Here is a 19,180-nt window from a genome sequence, read left to right as displayed (position 1 = left end):
AATTGAAAACTGCTAAAGTGGATGAAATCCTTCTTGAGGATCCTATTTACCATGGTCCTTGATCGCTCTCATCAATTCTTGGTAAATTTGTGTTTTATTTATGTTTTAGGTTAACTTCTTGTTTTGATTTTTGTTTCCTTTTTGTTGCACTCTTGACAATGCTCCATGATGAGGTACGACCATTCTAAACTCTAAACTCTTTCACGCTTCAATTTATATTTGTATTTTGATACATTGAGGACAATGCATAAATTAAGTTTGGGGGTAGTGGGTTTATATGGTTACTTCTTTCATGTGTTTGAAAATGGTAGAATTTCTTCTTTTTTTAAAAAAAAAAAAACAAAAAATTGGATGGTAGAGTATCTATTTATTAATTATAAAAAAAAAAACAAATTTTTTTTTTATATATGTTTAATATTATCTTTCTAGTAATATATATATATATATATAGTTTTGTGCTTTTATACTTTATTATCTATCTGAAAAAAAAAAAAAAAAAAAAAAAACCCCCTTTGGTGATATTTGTTTTTCCTATGATAATACCATCGATTGAGTTTGATTTTAGTTTAAAAAATATATGAATCTTTCTTAGGCTTTGTGTTTAATTCTTGGGTCAATTTTGCTTAAAAAAATGAAATTTTGAAAAAAAAATTATTCATCATAATATGTGAAATAAATAGTTTATTACAACAATTTTTCAAAAAATTCACATAATAACTTGATAAATAGTTTTGGACTTCTAATTTAAAATATATTTTCAAAGCAAGATTGACTATGGAATTAATTACATAAGGTTAATTTTGATTCATATTTTTTATAAATTATTTTCAATGTGCAATATTTGAAAAAAGTGTGTTTTTAATTTTTCTTTTGCTCGAGGACTAGCAAAATATTAAGTTTGGGGGTGTGATAACTCTATAAAATAGAGTTATTTTACCACTTTTAATGTGCTAATTGTTGCTTAATTTTTGAGTTTTTAATTGATTTATTAAGTTTTAAAGTAATTTTGAAATTATTGGGCTTATTTTGATTTTATTTATTTTTGTGTATTTTTATAGTTATTTTGTTGTAAAATGTGTAGTTAATTATTTGAATTATTATTGTTAAGTTAAGGATAAAAAAAATATTGCAATTAAATGTTAAATATAAATTAAGTTATAATTAATATTTTCAAAGATTTAAATTGATTTATTTTATAGTTGAAAATATTTTATTATGATTAAGTTTATATTTATTTTGTAGGGAAAATAATGCATTTTTGCACTTGAGGAAAGAAAGAAAAAAATTGGCATTTATAAAGAGTCTCATTCGGCCCAACTCTCCTGCCCAGGCCCAAGAAGCCCAGGCCCACGGTCGGATCCACCACCTATTTAGCTTCCCAGCCGTACCATGAAGCAATCAACCCCTGTGCAGCTCAATCCCTCTCCAGCTCCCTACCAATTCGCCAGCTGTCGCCTCCAAGAAGCAGCAAGATGAAGAGACCCTCTTCATATGCATCCCTCAAGCCTCCTGTTCAAAGTGCCAGCCGTGGCCCAATTAGCCAGCAGGTGCCCAAGCATTCAGCCTCCACGCCAAGCCCAGTCCAGCAAGGCCCAAGCCCACATTCCGGCCCAGCCTGATGAATGCCCAGCTGAACCCACCCTGCCACAGCCACAAAAAGACCAAAAAATCAAGTTTTTATTCCCAATGTTTTTTTTTTCTTTTCACTCAAATATCAATTCACTCTTCCATATTTTTTTTTACCTAAGTAAACATTCCTAATTCATTTTTTACCCTAGTTTTTCACTAATTTTCCATCCAACCAAACATTTCATCTTTCCAATACCCTTACACTTACTCTATTTATCCTACCATTTCCCAACACAATTAAATTAATCAATTTATTTATTTTAATTTGATTAATTTAATCTCCATATTTTGCCTATAAATAGAGTCTTGTAAGACCATTTTGGGAGCTCTTCTTCATCTTTTCAACCTCTTCTAGTCTTCATATTTTTCTCTCTTCCTTTCACTATTTTCTCTACCATTTTCATCTTTTGAAGAGCATGTCAAGTATGTTATTTTGTAATTTTTATTTCAATCTAGTTATGAGCTTCTAATCTTTTTCAAGATTATTAAGATGATGATGAAGCAAAATGTAACTAGATAGTATTTTTTTATTGTATGTTGATTTTTCATTTGTGCAACATTGTTTATGGATTTTTCTATCAAATATATGCATTTTCATCTATTATTAATTGTTAAAGCATATTACACTTAGTTCTTCATTATGCAAAAATATTATATTCTTTGATTAAATATTTTTCATTAAATTGTTCACATCTAATTCTTAGAGCATAAGTATCATATTTTGCCTAAACATAATCTCTTTGATTTTTTGTAGTTTCATTAGGTTGTAACAAAACTAATGCTTAGAAATTATATCTTATATAAGTGAAGAAAAATCCTACTTTTTTTAAAGTAACTTGTGCTTGAATAGAAAATGTATTTTGAAAAAATATAGTGTGAATTATATCAACTATATCTAAACTTGGGAATCAATATACTTATAAATATTATTGAACTTGCATTTTGTGGATTCTAATATCTTAATAATCTTATTTTACATATCTCATTTGAAAACCATTTTTCTATTTAATCTTAAATCTTTTTATTACTTGTCTTTTATTTTTCTAAAACAAAATCTCATCAAATATTTGGAACTAGGTTAGAATCTTTTTTGCTTTGTTTGAAATAGTTTCTTTTGATGTTAGTCAACTCCCATAGGTTCGACCTTGTACTTACATAAAAATTATAGTCCGAAACAATTCGTGCACTTGCGAGTATAAATATTAAAACACCATCTTTTGGGCTCAACAGTAATCCTCCTACAAAATCCATGGTGATGTCCTCCCACTTCCATTCTGGGATACCCAAAGGCTAAAGCAATCCCGCTGGTCGCTGATGCTCAGCCTTTACCTGCTGACATGTCAAACATCTAGACACATACTCTACCACATCCTTCTTCATCACGGGCCACCAATATAATGTCCGTAGATCCTGATACATCTTCGTGGTACCGGGATGAAGCGAGTATGGTGTAGTGTGTGACTCATCTAGTATCTTTCGTCTGATCCCCTCATCTACTGGAACACAAATCCGCCCTTGATATCGAAGCATACCAGTCTCAGAGACGGAATAATCCTTAGCTGTCCCCGCTAAAACATGCTGCTTGACTTCCTGCAACTGCGCATCCACCAATTGTCCCTTTTTAATCCTCTCTAGCAGGGTTAACTGTAGGGTGATATTAGCTAACTGGCCCACAACCAATTCTATCCTTGCTCTGGACATGTCATCAGCTAACTCCCTCAAGATCTGGGTGGAGATATACAACTGCCTTGGGCCCTTCCTACTCAATGCATCCACCACCACGTTGGCTTTCCCTGGGTGGTAAAGGATATCACAGTCATAATCCTTAACCAGCTTCAACCAATGCCTCTGTCTCATGTTTAGATCTTTCTGAGTAAAGACATATTTCAAACTCTTGTGGTCGGTGTATATCTCGCACTTCTCCTCATATAGATAATGCCGCCAAACCTTTAGTGCGAATACCACTGCCGCCGGTTCCTAGTCATGAGTAGGATATCGCTGCTCATACTCCTTCATCTGCCGAGATGCATAGACTATAACTTTCCCATTCTGCATCAGCACGCAGCCTAAACCCATCCTCGATGCATCACAATAGACCACAAACTTTTGTTCCTCCGAAGGAAGACTCAGCACAGGTGCAGAAATAAGCCGTCACTTTAACTCTTGGAAACTGTTCTCACATTTCTTTGACCAAACAAACCTCTGATTCTTCCTCGTCAACTCCGTCATCATTGAAGAAATCTTTGAAAACCCCTCAATGAACTGTCTATAATAACCTGCCAACCCAAGGAAACTCCGCACCTCTGAGGCATTCCTTGGCCTTGGCCAATCCCTTACTGCTTCCACCTTGGACGGATCCACCTTAATCCCTTTTGCTCCAACTATATGCCCAAGAAAAGTCACCTCTGGCAACCAAAACTCACACTTCTTAAACTTAGCATACAATTGATGCCCCCTTACCCTCTGTAAAACTTGTCGAAGATGCTACTCATGCGATGCCTCTGAACTGGAGTATACCAAGATGTCATCGATGAAGACAATGATGAACTAATCTAAGAAGTCCTTGAACACCTTGTTCATCAAATCCATAAAAGCTTCCAGGGCATTGGTCAAACCGAAAGACATGACCAAGAACTCGTAGTGCCCATATCGCGTCCGAAAGGTCGTCTTCGATTCCTCATCTTTGATCCTCAGCTGGTGATAACCAGATCGAAGATACATCTTTGAGAACATCGTCTTTTCGTGCAGCTGATCGAACAAGTCATCAATCCTTGGTAGAGGGTATTTATTCTTTATGGTCAACTTGTTTAATTCTCGGTAGTCTATACACATCCTTAGAGTCACACCCTTCTTCTTAACAAACAACACTGGAGCGACCCATGGTGAGTAACTAGGTCTGATGAATCCTAAATCCAGAAGCTCCTACAACTGTATTTTTCGTTCCCTCAACTCAGCTGGAGCCATCCTATATGGTGTTCTTGATACTGGTTCTGTCCCCGGTGCTAACTCAATCTCAAACTGAATCTCCTTGCGCGACGGCAACCCTGGTAGATCCTCAAGAAATACATCCAAAAACTCACACACCAATCTGGTCTCTCCCGGCCCTGCCAGCATAACCCTAGTAGTATCCACTACGCTGGCCAAAAAACCTATGCATCCTCCCCTGTAACAAGTCTCTGGCTCTCAACGCTGAAATCATGGGTACGTGGGGTCCACATACCGCACCCACAAAAACAAAAGGATCCTCGCCCTCAGACTCAAAAGTCACCATCTTCTTCCTGCAATTAATGGTAGCTCCATATCTGACCAACCAGTCCATTCCCATAATTATGTCAAAACCCTCCATGTCTAACTCAATCAAATCCACCGAAAGTTCCCTACTATCTACCATCACTAGTAGTGCCCTAATCCATCTCCTAGAAACTACCAGTTCCCCTGTAGATAATAGAGTCCCAAACCCTGCAGTCCGATATTCACTAGGTCTACGCAATCTATCAATCACTCTACTAGAAACAAAGGAATGTGTAGCACCAGAATCAATCAATACTGTTAAAAGAGAGCCAATGCTAAAAAGATGACCTATCACTATCGAGGGACTAGCCTCGGCCTCTTCCTGAGTCAAGGTGAATACTCGAGATGGAGTCAAGCTATTTACCTTCCCTACTTCAGCTTTCTTCACTGTTGGGCAGTCTTTCCTAAGATGCCCTACTGTTCCGCACACAAAGCAAGCCTTGGCCTGACACTTGCCCAGATGGCGTCTTCTACACCTCGGGCACTCCATACAGGTCCGCCATGCCTCGCCGCCACCCTGACGGCCACCCTGACCACCCCGACCCCCTTATCAGGACCAATAGCGGTCGAAGTGTCAGGAGCCTTCCTCTTGAAGTCACTGGGGCCTCCACCCCTACCTGTCCTTGAATAAGGAGGCACCACTCTACGACCCTCATGCCTCACCGCACTTTCCCTCCAAATCTTGTTCTTCGCTTCCTCAGTAGTAAGAGCCTTCTCAACGACCTGGGCATAAGTTGTTCCTCCAAGTACTGTTGTGATCCTGACATCCCGGGCTATCATAGCATTAAGCCCCCTGATAAATCGATATTGCCTAGCAGCATCAGTAGGCACAAGATCTGGTGCAAACTTCACAAGCCTATCAAATTTTAGGGCATATTCAGTAACAGTCATATTGCCCTGCACCAAACCCACAAACTCATTAACTTTTGTTGCCGTGACGGCAACATTGTAGTATTTCTGACTGAACAAGTCTCTGAAGCCTTCCCAACTCAAAGCGGTACACATCCCTGGTCTGCGATGCCACTTCCCACCCGATGCAGGCATCTTCTCTCAACATATACGTGGCACAGGCCACTCTGTCATGCCCCTCTATCCTCATAAAATCCAGGATAGTCGTAATCATAGTCAGCCATTGCTCAGCCTTCAGTGGATCAGGTCCCCCTTCAAAGATTGGAGGTTGCTGTTTCCTGAACTACTCATATAACGGCTCCCACCTGTTCCCAACCTCCCCAGACTGTACAGCTGGTACCACTGCAGGTGGTACAATAGGGGCAGTGCTCCCTGATGGAGCCTGCTGTCGCAGTAGGCGAATCTATTCATCCCGGCTTTGTAATCGAGCCTGCATATCAGCCATGAGTTTCTTCCAGTTATTAGGGACTAGCGGAGGAATCTGGCCCTGGTCATCACCCCCGGTCCCAGACCTAGTGCTGGCTAGTCACATAGATTTTCATGGACTCATAGCTATCCAAGTCAATCTGCAATCAACGACTCAGCAGTCAGACCATGATGACAGGGTAAAAACTTCTCCAAAATCCACCAATGGAACAAAACCAATCACAAACAATCAACATATAGGCATTCATCCACATGCACCGGCTGCTAATAATCATGCCTCTAATCTCATCACACAATAGCTATGAAAGAGACATTCATCCATGCCCAATATACATTTAATCATTCAAATAATCATTTACATGCACGGTGATGCTAATAAACATGCCTCAATAGTCTCACACAACAGTCAAGTGCCAGGCCCTATTAGTATCTCATACTTCCTATTAATCCAATAAATAACAACATTCATGACTCATTTCAGGCATATAAGCATATAAACACATATACACATTACCAAACCCCGATTTGAGCTTGTCTCTAGAAGGGAATGTACATGTACAGCCGATCTTCCGGAACCCTTAAACCTAGGACGCTCTGATACCAAGTTGTAACGTCTTGGATAGCCAAGACCGCTACACTGTGTACTTATAAAGGTGCAGGACTTGCTAATCAAGTCATTAATTCAAAAACGTGTCACTAAACATGTACAAGCTAGGGTTAAAAATGTTTTGGTCTCAAAAGTTCCACTTTATATAATTTAGCAGTGTAATACATGGGATCCCAAAAAGAAATAGAGTTTAAAGGTTGGTTTATAGAATTTCCAAAATATAGACAACCATTAGCCATACTAAGGCAAAATAGACATTTCTGGTTCTCGCGTCCCCGCCTAAACCCCAACCGTGATGGCTGAGCAGCTGGTCATGTACATTCAGCTCGCAGAGCTCTCCAAGTCAGGGCTGATCAAGCTTCCCCTTGCCTTTACCTGCACCACGCAGCACCCGTGAGCCAAGGCCCAGCAAGAAAACATAACAGGCAATACAACCAATAACAACAGATAGTTAATTCAACAAGCTTGACCAAACACTTGTTATTCCACATTAATCACTTAACACATATTCATAATCAACAATGCAATTAATCGTTCTAACAGTCATATCACCTAATAACTAGGTCATATAATAATCAGGGCTGACAACTTAGGCCACACCCTCTGTTTACCCCACTGACTCCGGCCCGCTTAAACCGAGCTCAGTGCATATTAAGCTGTCCTTGGCTACCAGTGGCCAAGTCGCGCCCTGTGTGCTAGTGTAACCCTTGGCACTCTTAGGCCATTTGTTCACTGTTTAGTTTACATGGCATAATACCATCCTTTCAAGCATACACATTAGGGAACCCTTAGTCCCATTGCAGATATACAACCAGGTGCAGTTTTCTTACCTTTAGTTTATGCGTTTACTGATTACGAGCGACGCTCCTCAAGCACGATCCATATCTGAGCCCTGGCCTTAACACCTAGTCACAACCAAGTCATTGGACTCCATTAATATTGAAGTAAAGGTTTCCGGGTACAATACTAGCTTCCGAGACATCGAATTCCACCAAGCATGGTGGGGAAATCGATCCCGACCTCCCTAGACTACATTCCCATGCCTAAAATCCCCAAATGTTCAAGTGTGCACCTAAGGGTTGCGGCCCTTGAAGCTTAGCCGCGGCCCTGCCCAAAAAAAGACCAAGGCCACCCCTGAAAGAAGACACGCACCATGACCCTTCCTTTGGGCGCCGCGGCGCTTACCCCTGGCCGAGCCTCCTTGGCTCCTTTGCATCCTAGGGCCGCAACGCTCTAGAACAGAGCCGCGACCCTTCCCTTTGTGCCCAAAAATTCCACCATTTTCAACCTCTAAACCTTACCCCAAAAATCATCCCAAAGCTTCCTAATTCAAAACCAATTAATCCCAACACTTTTAGAATGACTCTAACAACTTAATTCAACTGAAAACCTAACTTAAAACTCATTGAAATCCTACTTTCAATTTCTGAAACTCAAGAACTTTAAAACACCCAAAAAACCATGCAAAACTCGAATTTAAACCTCTCATTCACCAATTGAAGCTTACCTCATTTGCCGAACCACTCCTTTAAGCAAAATCCAATTTAATTCCCAAGCTTCCAGCTTCAATTCAACCTTAAACATCAAAATCACAATTATCTCACTACTAAGAAAAATCAGAGTTTCTAACCTCAAAAACACAATTTAATTCTCACCTTGGCCTTGATTAAATGTTCCTTGGATAATCTTTGAGCTAAGCTTCTAAATCCCCACTGAAATCCTCTGAAATCCCAGCTCAAATCCTCCAAATTTTCTCTGTTTTTCTTGTTTTTTTCCTAGTTTCATTGAGAGAAAAGAGAGAGAGAGAAAAAGAGTTGGTCTAATTTTTTTTCCACTAGCTTCTGTTTAACTAAGTATATCATTTATCCCATTAAGTCAATCCCGAGGCCCGAGGTGCCGGAATCATCCCCCGAGGGAAAAACGGTAAAAATTCCCAATATTCCCGCCTAGACCTCCTAACCTCAAATATATCTCCATATATTTATTTCCATAACCCGATAGTCCAAATAACTACCCGATACCTAAAATACCCCTGACTTATCCAAAATCATATACTAAGCCTCGTTGTGACTTTTGCCGCTCTCTAGCTCCCTAGGATCGCCTCAAGATAAGCTAGCTGCTATGCATTTACTATGCAATCAATGTCCATATGTATAGAGCACTCAACATGCTTCATCAATAACCATGCATGTCACATACTGGGTGCGGTTTTCTTACCTCTGGTTCTAGCATGAAATAATAAAAGAACGACCTTTGAGAACGATCAATCATTTGGTACCTTAGCGGTCACCTAGTCATAACCAAATATGAAATCCCATTAATAAAATAATTCATAAAAAGTTCATGGTCTAAACCTCGCTCCTAGGACCTCGAATCCTACGAACACGATTAATAGATTCGATTATGAGCCTTAAGAATTGAAACCCAACCTAAAACCCTTCTTAGTTCAAAAAGGAAGGGTGGGCCGTGACTCACCCTCAAGACAGAGAGCACCATCTGAAGAACCAAGGGCGGGCCGTGACTTGACCCAAGGTGGGTCGCGGCGTGCCTACTTCACAGAGCCCAGGGAGGCTTTGACTTGGGTCCAGGTCGCAACTTGGCCTAGTAGGTTGCGACTTGACCCATCGTTCCCAACTCCCCTACCATTTCCTCAATTCAAACCTCATCAAACCTTTATCAAATCAACCCAGAAATCACATCAAAGCATTGCCACAATATATACATCATTCAACCAATAAAACCCAAGTTGTAAACCATTTAAAACCTCATCAAATTCCCATCTATTAAGTCCAAAATATCAACTTAAAACCAGCTGAAAAACAGAGCAAAAATAAGAAAAAAAAACCATGGCTGAAACCTTACCTTAAAATCAGGTTTGAATCCCCTTCAATGGTTGAACACTAGCCTAGAACCTCAAGCTTTGATTCGCAAGTTTGAACCCTCAATCTTGCTTCAAAAATTCAAAGGAAATGAGAGAAAGAAATGATCAGGAGGGAGAAAGAACCAGCTGCTCTATTTTTCTCCTAAGGCTTCTACATCTCTCTAATTTAACATATAACCCTTGGGCAAAAGACCAAAATGTCCCCAAGCCTATTTTAACTTCTTAACAGCCCCCAAGGGAAAAATCGTCATTTCCCACGTATCCTGCTAATTATAATTAACGTCCTCCAATTCCCGTTCTTCCCAGTATTCTCAAATAGTTAATAAATCATATGCCATTACCCTTTAATTCTCGGTAATGTACTAATCATCAAATTACCCTGAGACTCACCCCGAGCCCAGTAAATAACCCTGTTATGACCAAACTGCTAACTTGCATTCTAAGATCTTCTCATGCTGAATAGCTCAGACATATCCACATAATAATGTGGCCTTATCCATACCTCACCAACATGTATGAAAATATACAAATATGCCCTCAATGAGCCAAATTACCAAAATACCCCTACAATGAAAAGTGGACCCACATGCATGCTATTATCATCATATAATCACATAATGACATAATAAATCAATTATGGCCCTCCCGACCCCCTAATCCAGCCATTAAACCACATTAGGAATTTTGGGACATTACATTATATCTTGAGAATGATATAATTGAAAATTCTCATCCAAGATCATACTTGAAAAACTAGGTATATATGTATAAGTATTATATGTTTAAAATTTTTGAATTTATTATTCAGGTTTATACAAAAGTCCTTTGTGTTTATTTGAAAGTTCAGGAAGAACCCTCTTTTTTTTTTAAAAAAAAATTGAAAACGGCTCCCTTGTTTTGTAAAATGATATAAAAAATGATCCATTGATAGAGAATTTGGTCAAACTAAGACCAAAATACCTTCGGGAATTCACATATTTTTTTAAAATTCAGTATTTTAAGAACAAATCAAAACAATTAAACAAATAAAATATGACAATATCTTTTAATTTGAATAAATGTTATAATGGAAAGAAAGCAGTAAAACCCAAAAGAAATACCGAATGAAGATGTTTAATCTTTTATTTGCATAGAGATGGAGATTAAAATTTTAAGGTTGTAGCCCCATTTTCCAGTTTAGAAGAAACGAAAAAAATGGAAAGTAAGCAAATAATCTTTCAAAGTACTCTGCGATTACTTTGACTTAATTGAAAAAAATAAAAAATGAGGTTGGACCGTTCAAGCTTTAGGAAGATATAATGAAAAAAGAAATAAAATCATCTATTTTGCAAATACATCTTAGATACAAGAAAGGCAAAAAACAAAATACATTGATGTTGCTTAACGTCCTTAGTTTTTCCATCCAAGCAGGAAAAAAAAAGGTTTCTAAAAACCATAGGAATTAGGATGTGGAGAGCCAACAACCAACAAAACAAGCCATAATTCCACCTTGAAACATGTCGAGTATTATTGGAAAAGAAAGTGATCCCCTTTCCATGTATTTGCACATAAGAAGAAATACCCCTTCATGTCAAAATGTCAAGATTTAAATTAAAAAAGAAAAAAAATAAACATATGAAACTCATTTTGAGAAAATTTTTGTGCTTTGTCTGGTAGGATATTATCAGGAAGAACCAGTTATGGGGGTGTTTCACGAACAACGCCTAGCATTGAGTCATAATCCTCACCTTGACGGGAAAACTTCTTGCAGAGAACATTCTCAAACTCAATCTCATCAAAAGGTTTTGCATTCTCCGGTGCGTGGACTTGTGCAAGGTTGGTATAATTGGTGGCTGACTGGGAAATGAAGGCAATCTCCTCATCAGTGAGTTTCCTCAAGAACTTTGCTGGATTACCTCCCCATACCTGACATGGACAGGTCCAAGTACATCAATAAAGTATTAATCATAGTTCAGTGTTTTCATCAATGAAAACTAACATTTTAGAACTATCACAGGCATTAGTTTACCATTCATTCATATTAGGTTAGATAGTGTAATTACAGACGTACCTCTCCAGCAGGGATCCTTGTATTCTGTCTCACAAGAGCTCCTGCAACAACCATGCAATTCTTCTCAACAACAACTCCATCAAGAAGTGTTGTTCCCATGCCAACAAAAGCCTCATCCTCAATAGTGCAGCCGTGCAAGACAGAACTGTGACCTGCCTAGCTCACATGTACCTAATCAGAATCCTTCATGAATATAAGAACCAATAACATTCATAAGGATAACCGACGACATATTACTATTATCCCTAAAATTTTAGTTCAATGATGTGGCAATTAGAAGTGACAAGTGGCAATGCATGGTCGTCAAGTGGCGTATTAATGGTCAATAAATAATTTAACTAAGGGAAGTGCAAAGGTTAGAAAATGAACTGTGGAGTTGTGATATCACTGGTCAGAAGAACATTGACCGAGAAGATGGTTGTACCTGGTCAGGAAGTTATTTTCCTGACCATGTAAGAATTTAACTGGTCAAGGAGTGTTTCACCCGACCAGTTACATCAGAAAGGGGTTATTCCCGACCAGTTACATTAGAAAGGGGTTTCAGTCGACCAGTTACATCATAAAGGAGTTTCACCCGACCAGCTACATCCGAGGGAAGATTTACTCGACCAACTATGTCAGATTGAGGAGTGTAGCCGACCGGATGTGTAAGAATCTCAGGAGTTAATTTCCTAGTGACTTCTTTACAGAATCTCAGTAATAACTTCCACCCGAATCGCCCATAACTACCGCGCGAATTTCTCAGATATCCCGAAGCAATAGCTATATTGTTGTAATTTGAATTTGTTTATTACTTTATTAATTAAAATTGATTCATACAACCAAGGACTCCATCAAAATGGAAGATTTTTGATGTACGGTCCATGAGCCTATAAATAAAGAGCTCATGACATCATTTTAGGGGATCTGATCTTTTTGGAAACTTTTAGATTCTCTAATTTTGAGACTTTGGGATTGTGACTGTTAGGAAAATATGTATTTTCCTCAATGGAAATGGTAAGAACATACAACTCTATGCAATATATTACAATTAAATAATGATTGATTAAAAAGAGTGTTACAACTCTATAGCTGAAAATACAAATAAAAGGAGAAGGGGATGTAAGATGATAGAAATAGAAAGTACAACTCTATTACAAAATATACAAATAAACTAGAAGTGTTTGAACAAAGGAAATAAAAGGATTACAACTCTTAAACAAAAGTACAAGTAAATAGAACAAGAAGAAAAACAATAGAAGAAAATAAGAACAAGAACAAAAACAATATATTCTCACTCACACAACCAAAGTGAAGAGTGTTGGGGATCACCAACTTGAACAAGGTTTGAAACCATTGTCCAAAAGCTTATTTCCCCCTAAATCAAGTACTAAGGGATCTCTCTCAGATATTGGAAATGCTTTATGGAAATATCAAGCCTCAAGGTGTTTCTAGCCAAGTGCTCTAATGGATAGAAATGTTGTGTCTTTCAAGTGAGCTATAGGCTCCTATTTATAGAGTTTAGAGACACTCTTTGAATTTCAAATTCCACCAACCCCCATGGCTGTTACCAATGTCTAATTGGATTATTATGGAATTAAAATTGAGATTTGGGAGTTATTTGGGTTTTTGGAACCGTTCAACACATTTGGAAAAAACTGAAAAATTGGCCTGAAATGCACCTGTGGCTGCGGCCAGGGACATCAGTGGCCGCGACCACTGCTCTCTGTCCCCTAGGCCGCGGCCACCATCATTCAGTGGCCGCAACCACAACCCAGTTTCAACACTTGAAAATGTGCTATTTTTCCAAACGGTTCCAAACCCTCCCAAATGATTTTGTAACTCCCAAAACACATTATTGGGGTTAAAATCATATCTCTAACAGCCATTTCACATATGGCTTTATGAAATTCATCTCAATATTGTGTAACACCAAATTTACACAATAAATGGTAATATTTGGAAGTTACAAATTTGTAACACCAAATATGTTACATTATTTGGAAATATCTCATATATCTAAATATTGTAACTCTCTATTATATGTTACAATATGTGACACTCTTTGTGACATTTATTTAATCTAAAAAATTATATTATAATATAATATTACAAGATATTATAAAATAATATAACATTCCCCCACTAGATTCAATAGTTATCTATTGTAACACTTATTTAATCAATCATTATATTTTGAAATATAACATATCCCCCACTTGATTAAATAAGAACTCTCTCTTATAGGAGTCATTGCATTAGTGCATAAAGCAAAGTGTTTTTCAACTTGAACTTTACTATAGTGTAATTATCACAAAATTTGTCAAAAATTTGGTTGCACTAGGCATTGAACCATCTTTTCATGATAACAAATCGGTGATAACACACACACCTTTGCGATGTTCACTTGAGACCTCTATGTCTCTCTTTGCATCGTTAATGGCCATGTGCACTTTCCATTCATGGAAGTTCTTGAGAATACTCCCAATTCTCATGAGAGGCGGCACCACCCCTAGGTCCATATAGGTAAAATACTTACAGTATTTTGTTACCAAAAATACTTGTCTTCACAAGACTGAATTCTATTAAAAAACCTTTCGGTTTTAACCCTCAACTTGGTAACACACAAGTACTCAATATCTCAGATGGGACCTGTTTTGAGTACAACTAATATTCACTTGATTGACTTGTTGTTACCTATTGAACCTAACACTAGTTGAATAACTAGTGTTAAGATAGGTTACCATCATTCGTGAATCTCTTTAGGGAGTTTAAGTCCCATCCCTTGAGATGATGCAGCCACTAAATCCCACGTTTGTGGCTTAGTGAAAGGGTCCGCCAGATTTTCACTTTTTCTCACATAGGATATTGAGATGACTCCTCTTTGAATCAATTCTCTTACATATCCATGTCTTAGACTAATATGTCTAGACTTCCCATTATACACTCCGCTGTATGCTCTAGCCAATGTCGCCTGGCTATCACAATGTATTGATATAGTAGATACATTCTCTTTGATTAGGGGAATCTCTATCAACAGATCCCTTAACCATTCGACCTTTTTGCCGGTAGCAGCTAGAGCTATGAACTCTGCTTCCACAGTGGAATGAGATATACAGGTTTGTTTCATGGAACCCCAAGAAATTGCACCTCCACCAAGTGTAAATACCCAACCAGTTGTGAACAAGTGGTCCCCAAGATTTGATATTCAACTTGCATCTGTATATCCTTCTAAAATTAAAGGAAATTTGGAGTAGTGAAGGCTTAGTCCTTTGGTTTTCTTGAGATAAGATAGGACTCTTCCAATTTCCTTCCAGTGATCCACAATTGGATTACTTGTAAACCTACTAAGTTTACTTACGGCAAATGCTATATTAGGTCTAGTACATTGGGCAGCGTACATTAGACTCCCTATAGCACTAGCGTACTCCAATTGAGCCACCGCTCTTCCTTCATTCTTCTCTAGTTTTACACTATGATCGAATGGAGTATTGGCATCTTTAACCTTGAGATGGTTAAATTTGTTCAATACTTTCTCAACATAGTGGGCTTGCCCTAACGCAAAACCCCCACTATGTTTCTTTACTTTGATACCAAGTATGGTGTCAACTTCTCTCCAAGATCTTTCATCTTGAAGGTTGATGATAGAAACCTCTTTGTATCTTCTATCCCTTTCATGCTATTACTTAGAATAGGCATGTCATTCACATATAAGCAAACAATGATCACATATCTCTTACAAGTTTTGGAACACAAACACTTGTCTCCATTGTTATATCTAAACCCATTAGACATGATGGCTTGATCAAATTTCTCATGCCATTTCGTAGGAGCTTGTTTCAATCCATATAAGGATTTTACATGTCTACAAAATTTATGTTCATATTTTGGTAGGACAAACCCTTCGGGTTGTTCCGTATAGACCTCCTCATTGAGGTCACAATTAAGGAATGTCGTTTTGCCATCCATTTGATGAACATACAAGTTTTGTATAAAAGCTAAAGCGAACAAAATTCTTATAAAAGTTGTTCTTGCAACAGGCGCATAAGTATCGAAATAATCGATACCCTATTTTTTCCTAAACCCTTTAGCTACTAATCTAGCTTTAAAGGTTTGGATAGTGCCGTTAGTGTGGTATTTTCTCCTAAATACCCACTTACACCCAATTGTCTTAGACCCCGGTGGGAGGTCTACCAATTCCCTAGTGTTATTGGAAAGAATGGAATCCATCTCATCATTGATGGCTTCTTTCCAAAATGCACTATCTCTCGATTGCATAACTTCTCTATAAGTCTTAGGATCATCCTCAACGAGAAGTACAATAAGAATTTTCCTAATAACTTCCTCTCTATTTCCTTCTACCATGTAGAATGAAATTTGTTGAGAATCTATCTCATCCACGACTAGACTTTTATGATTTTTATGCCTTTGACTTCTTCTAGGTTCAAATGGTTGCTTTACATCCTTTTGAGAATTCTCCTCTTGAGAATCAACTTTGGATGTAGAAGCTTGAGAATTGTTCTCATATAACAAATTCCCCTTTAGAGATGTTGAAGCTTGAGAATTGTTGTCACATAACATATTCTCAAAAAATTCAACTTCTTTAGATTCAATCACAATATTAGACTCTAAGTCTAACAGTCTATAAGCTTTACTATTGTTGGCATAACCAACAAAAGCACACTTTATGGCTCTTGAATCTAACTTTGTTCTATTAGGTTCGTTTTTCTTGCAATATGCAAGACACCCCCACACTTTGAAGTACCTTGTGTTGGGTTTTCTTCCTTTCCATAACTCATATGGAGATATCTCATTTTTATTCATCAGTATTCGATTAAGAATGTGACAAGCAGTTAAAAGCGCTTCACCCCATAAGTTGAAGTTCAACTTAGAAAACACCAACATAGAATTTATCATCTTTAGATAAGTCCTATTTTTCCTTTCGGCAACACCATTGTGTTGTGGTGTATAAGGTGCAGTGCATTAATGAATTATACCATTTTCTTCACAAAATCTATTGAATTCATTAGAGAAGTACTCTCCTCCTCTATCATTTCTTAGCACCTTAATCTTTTTATTTAGTTGATTTTCAACTTTTAGTTTATACAAATTAAAAGCATCAAAAGTTTCATCTTTATGCTTTAAAATAAACACATAGGTATATATACTAAGATCATCTATTAAAGTAAGAAAATACCTTTTACCACCTCTAGTTAAAACACCATTTAATTCACAAAGATCACTATGGATTAAATCGAGTAAATTAGATGATCTTTCGACACTAGGAAATTGTTTCTTAATCATTTTTTCCTTAACACATGTTTCACATTTACCATGGTTTTTAATATTGCATGCAATCATACCACATTTTACTACTCTTTTTATGGTTGAAAAACCTATATGCGATAGTCTAAGATGCCACAAAAATAAAGAATCATACTCAACAATATATGCGGAATTAGCATTTTTATTGATAACATTGAAAGTTACATCATTGGTGCACAATTTAACCATACCCTCACAAGAGTACCCTTTTCCCAAAAATACATTTGATTTGGTAAGTATAAGTTTACCGGACTCAAAAACGGCTTTAATGCCGAGCTTTCCAAGCAAATCACCACTTACCAAGTTTCTACTCATTTTGGGAACATAAAATACATTCACTAATGTAACTTTCTTGCCGGAGGTGAAAAAGACTTCAATGGTACCTTTGCCAAGTACCTTGGATTTTCCCTCATTGCTCATTTGAATCTCATGGTTGCCCTTTGACTCTTCAAAGGTCTTGAACAATGATTTGTCATAGGTGACATGGACGGTGGCACATGTATCATACAACCACCCTTTCACCTTGCCTTGGACCGCATTCACCTCACTAAGGGTAACAACTATGTTTTCCTCTTGAGCTGCGTTCACCTTAGGTCCTTGTTGGTCTTTTATATGCCTACATTCTCTAGCATAGTGACCATTTTTCCCACACACAAAGCAATGACCTTTCTTGCCCTTAAACTTGTTTGGGTTGGTTTTTGGACCCAAAGGTTTCTCGTTACCCTTTTTCCCTTTGTTTTTGGGATGTTTTGGTTGTGACACCGCATTTGCTTTGGAAGTCTCTCCATTAGACCCCTCCACAAGTTTATCTCTACATATCGATTCCTCTTCGATTCGAATGTGCTTTTGGATTTCCTCCAAAGAATAATCCTCATTTTTATGAAGAATTCTTTTCTTATAACTTTTATAAGTTTGTGGTAATTTAGCCACTATAGCACCAACTTGAAAGGCCTCGGGAAGCTCAATCTTTAAAACTTTCAATTTGTTAACAATTATTTGCAATTCCTGAATTTGAGGAAGAATAAGTTTATCACCAAAAAATTTGAAATCAAAGTATTGAGATATCAAAAACTTTTTGGTACCTTCCTCTTCCGCCTTGAACTTTTTCTCATGTGTATCCCATATCTCCTTGGCCGATTTGGTCTCGGTGTAGAGGTCATAGAGCCTATTGGATAGGGCGTTGAGGATATGGCCCCTACAAAGGAGATTGTCCTCCTCCCTCTTCCTTCTTTTCTCCACCTCCTCGGGAGTGTCCTTGTCGGATGGCGTTGGGAGAGGTTCTAGAGTGGATTCTAGAATGTAGGCGATTTTGAGAGTGGTCAAAAGGAATCTCACCTTGTCTTGCCACCTAGTGAAATTGGACCCATCGAACCTATCCAACCTCACTAGGTCTTGATTCATGATTTTGATGGTCTCACCTTCCATTGAAACAAACAAAGGAATAAGCTTTTGAATGTTATGAAAATATGTATATGTCTCAATGGAAATGGTAAGAAAATACAACTCTATGCAATATATTACAAATAAATAATGATTGATTAAAAAGAGTGTTACAACTCTATAGCTGAAAATACAAATAAAAGGAGAAGGAGATGTAAGATGATAGAAAGAGAAAGTACAACTCTATTACAAAATATACAAATAAACTAGAAGTGTTTGAACAAAGGAAATAAAAGGATTACAACTCTTCAACAAAAGTGCAAGTATATAGAACAAGAAGAAAAAGAAGAAAAGCAATAGAAGAAAATAAGAACAAGAACAAAAATAATAAACTCTCACTCACACAACCAAAGTGAAGAGTGTTGAGGATCACCAACTTGAACAAGGTTTGAAACCTTTGTCCAAAAGCATATTTCCCCTTAACTCAAGCACTAAGGGATCTCTCTCAGATATTGGAAATGCTTTATGGAATTATCAAGCCTCAAGGTGTTTCTAGCCAAGTGCTCTAATGGATAGAAATGTTGTGTCTTTCAAGTGAGCTATAGGCTCATATTTATAGAGTTTAGAGACACCCTTTGAATTTCAAATTCCATCAACCCCCATGGCTGTTACCAATGTTTAATAGGATTAATATGAAATTAAA

This window comes from Humulus lupulus, chromosome X (genome assembly GCF_963169125.1).
Source record: "Humulus lupulus chromosome X, drHumLupu1.1, whole genome shotgun sequence".
Taxonomy (NCBI): Eukaryota; Viridiplantae; Streptophyta; class Magnoliopsida; order Rosales; family Cannabaceae; genus Humulus; species Humulus lupulus.
This window is presented reverse-complemented; position numbering follows the sequence as displayed.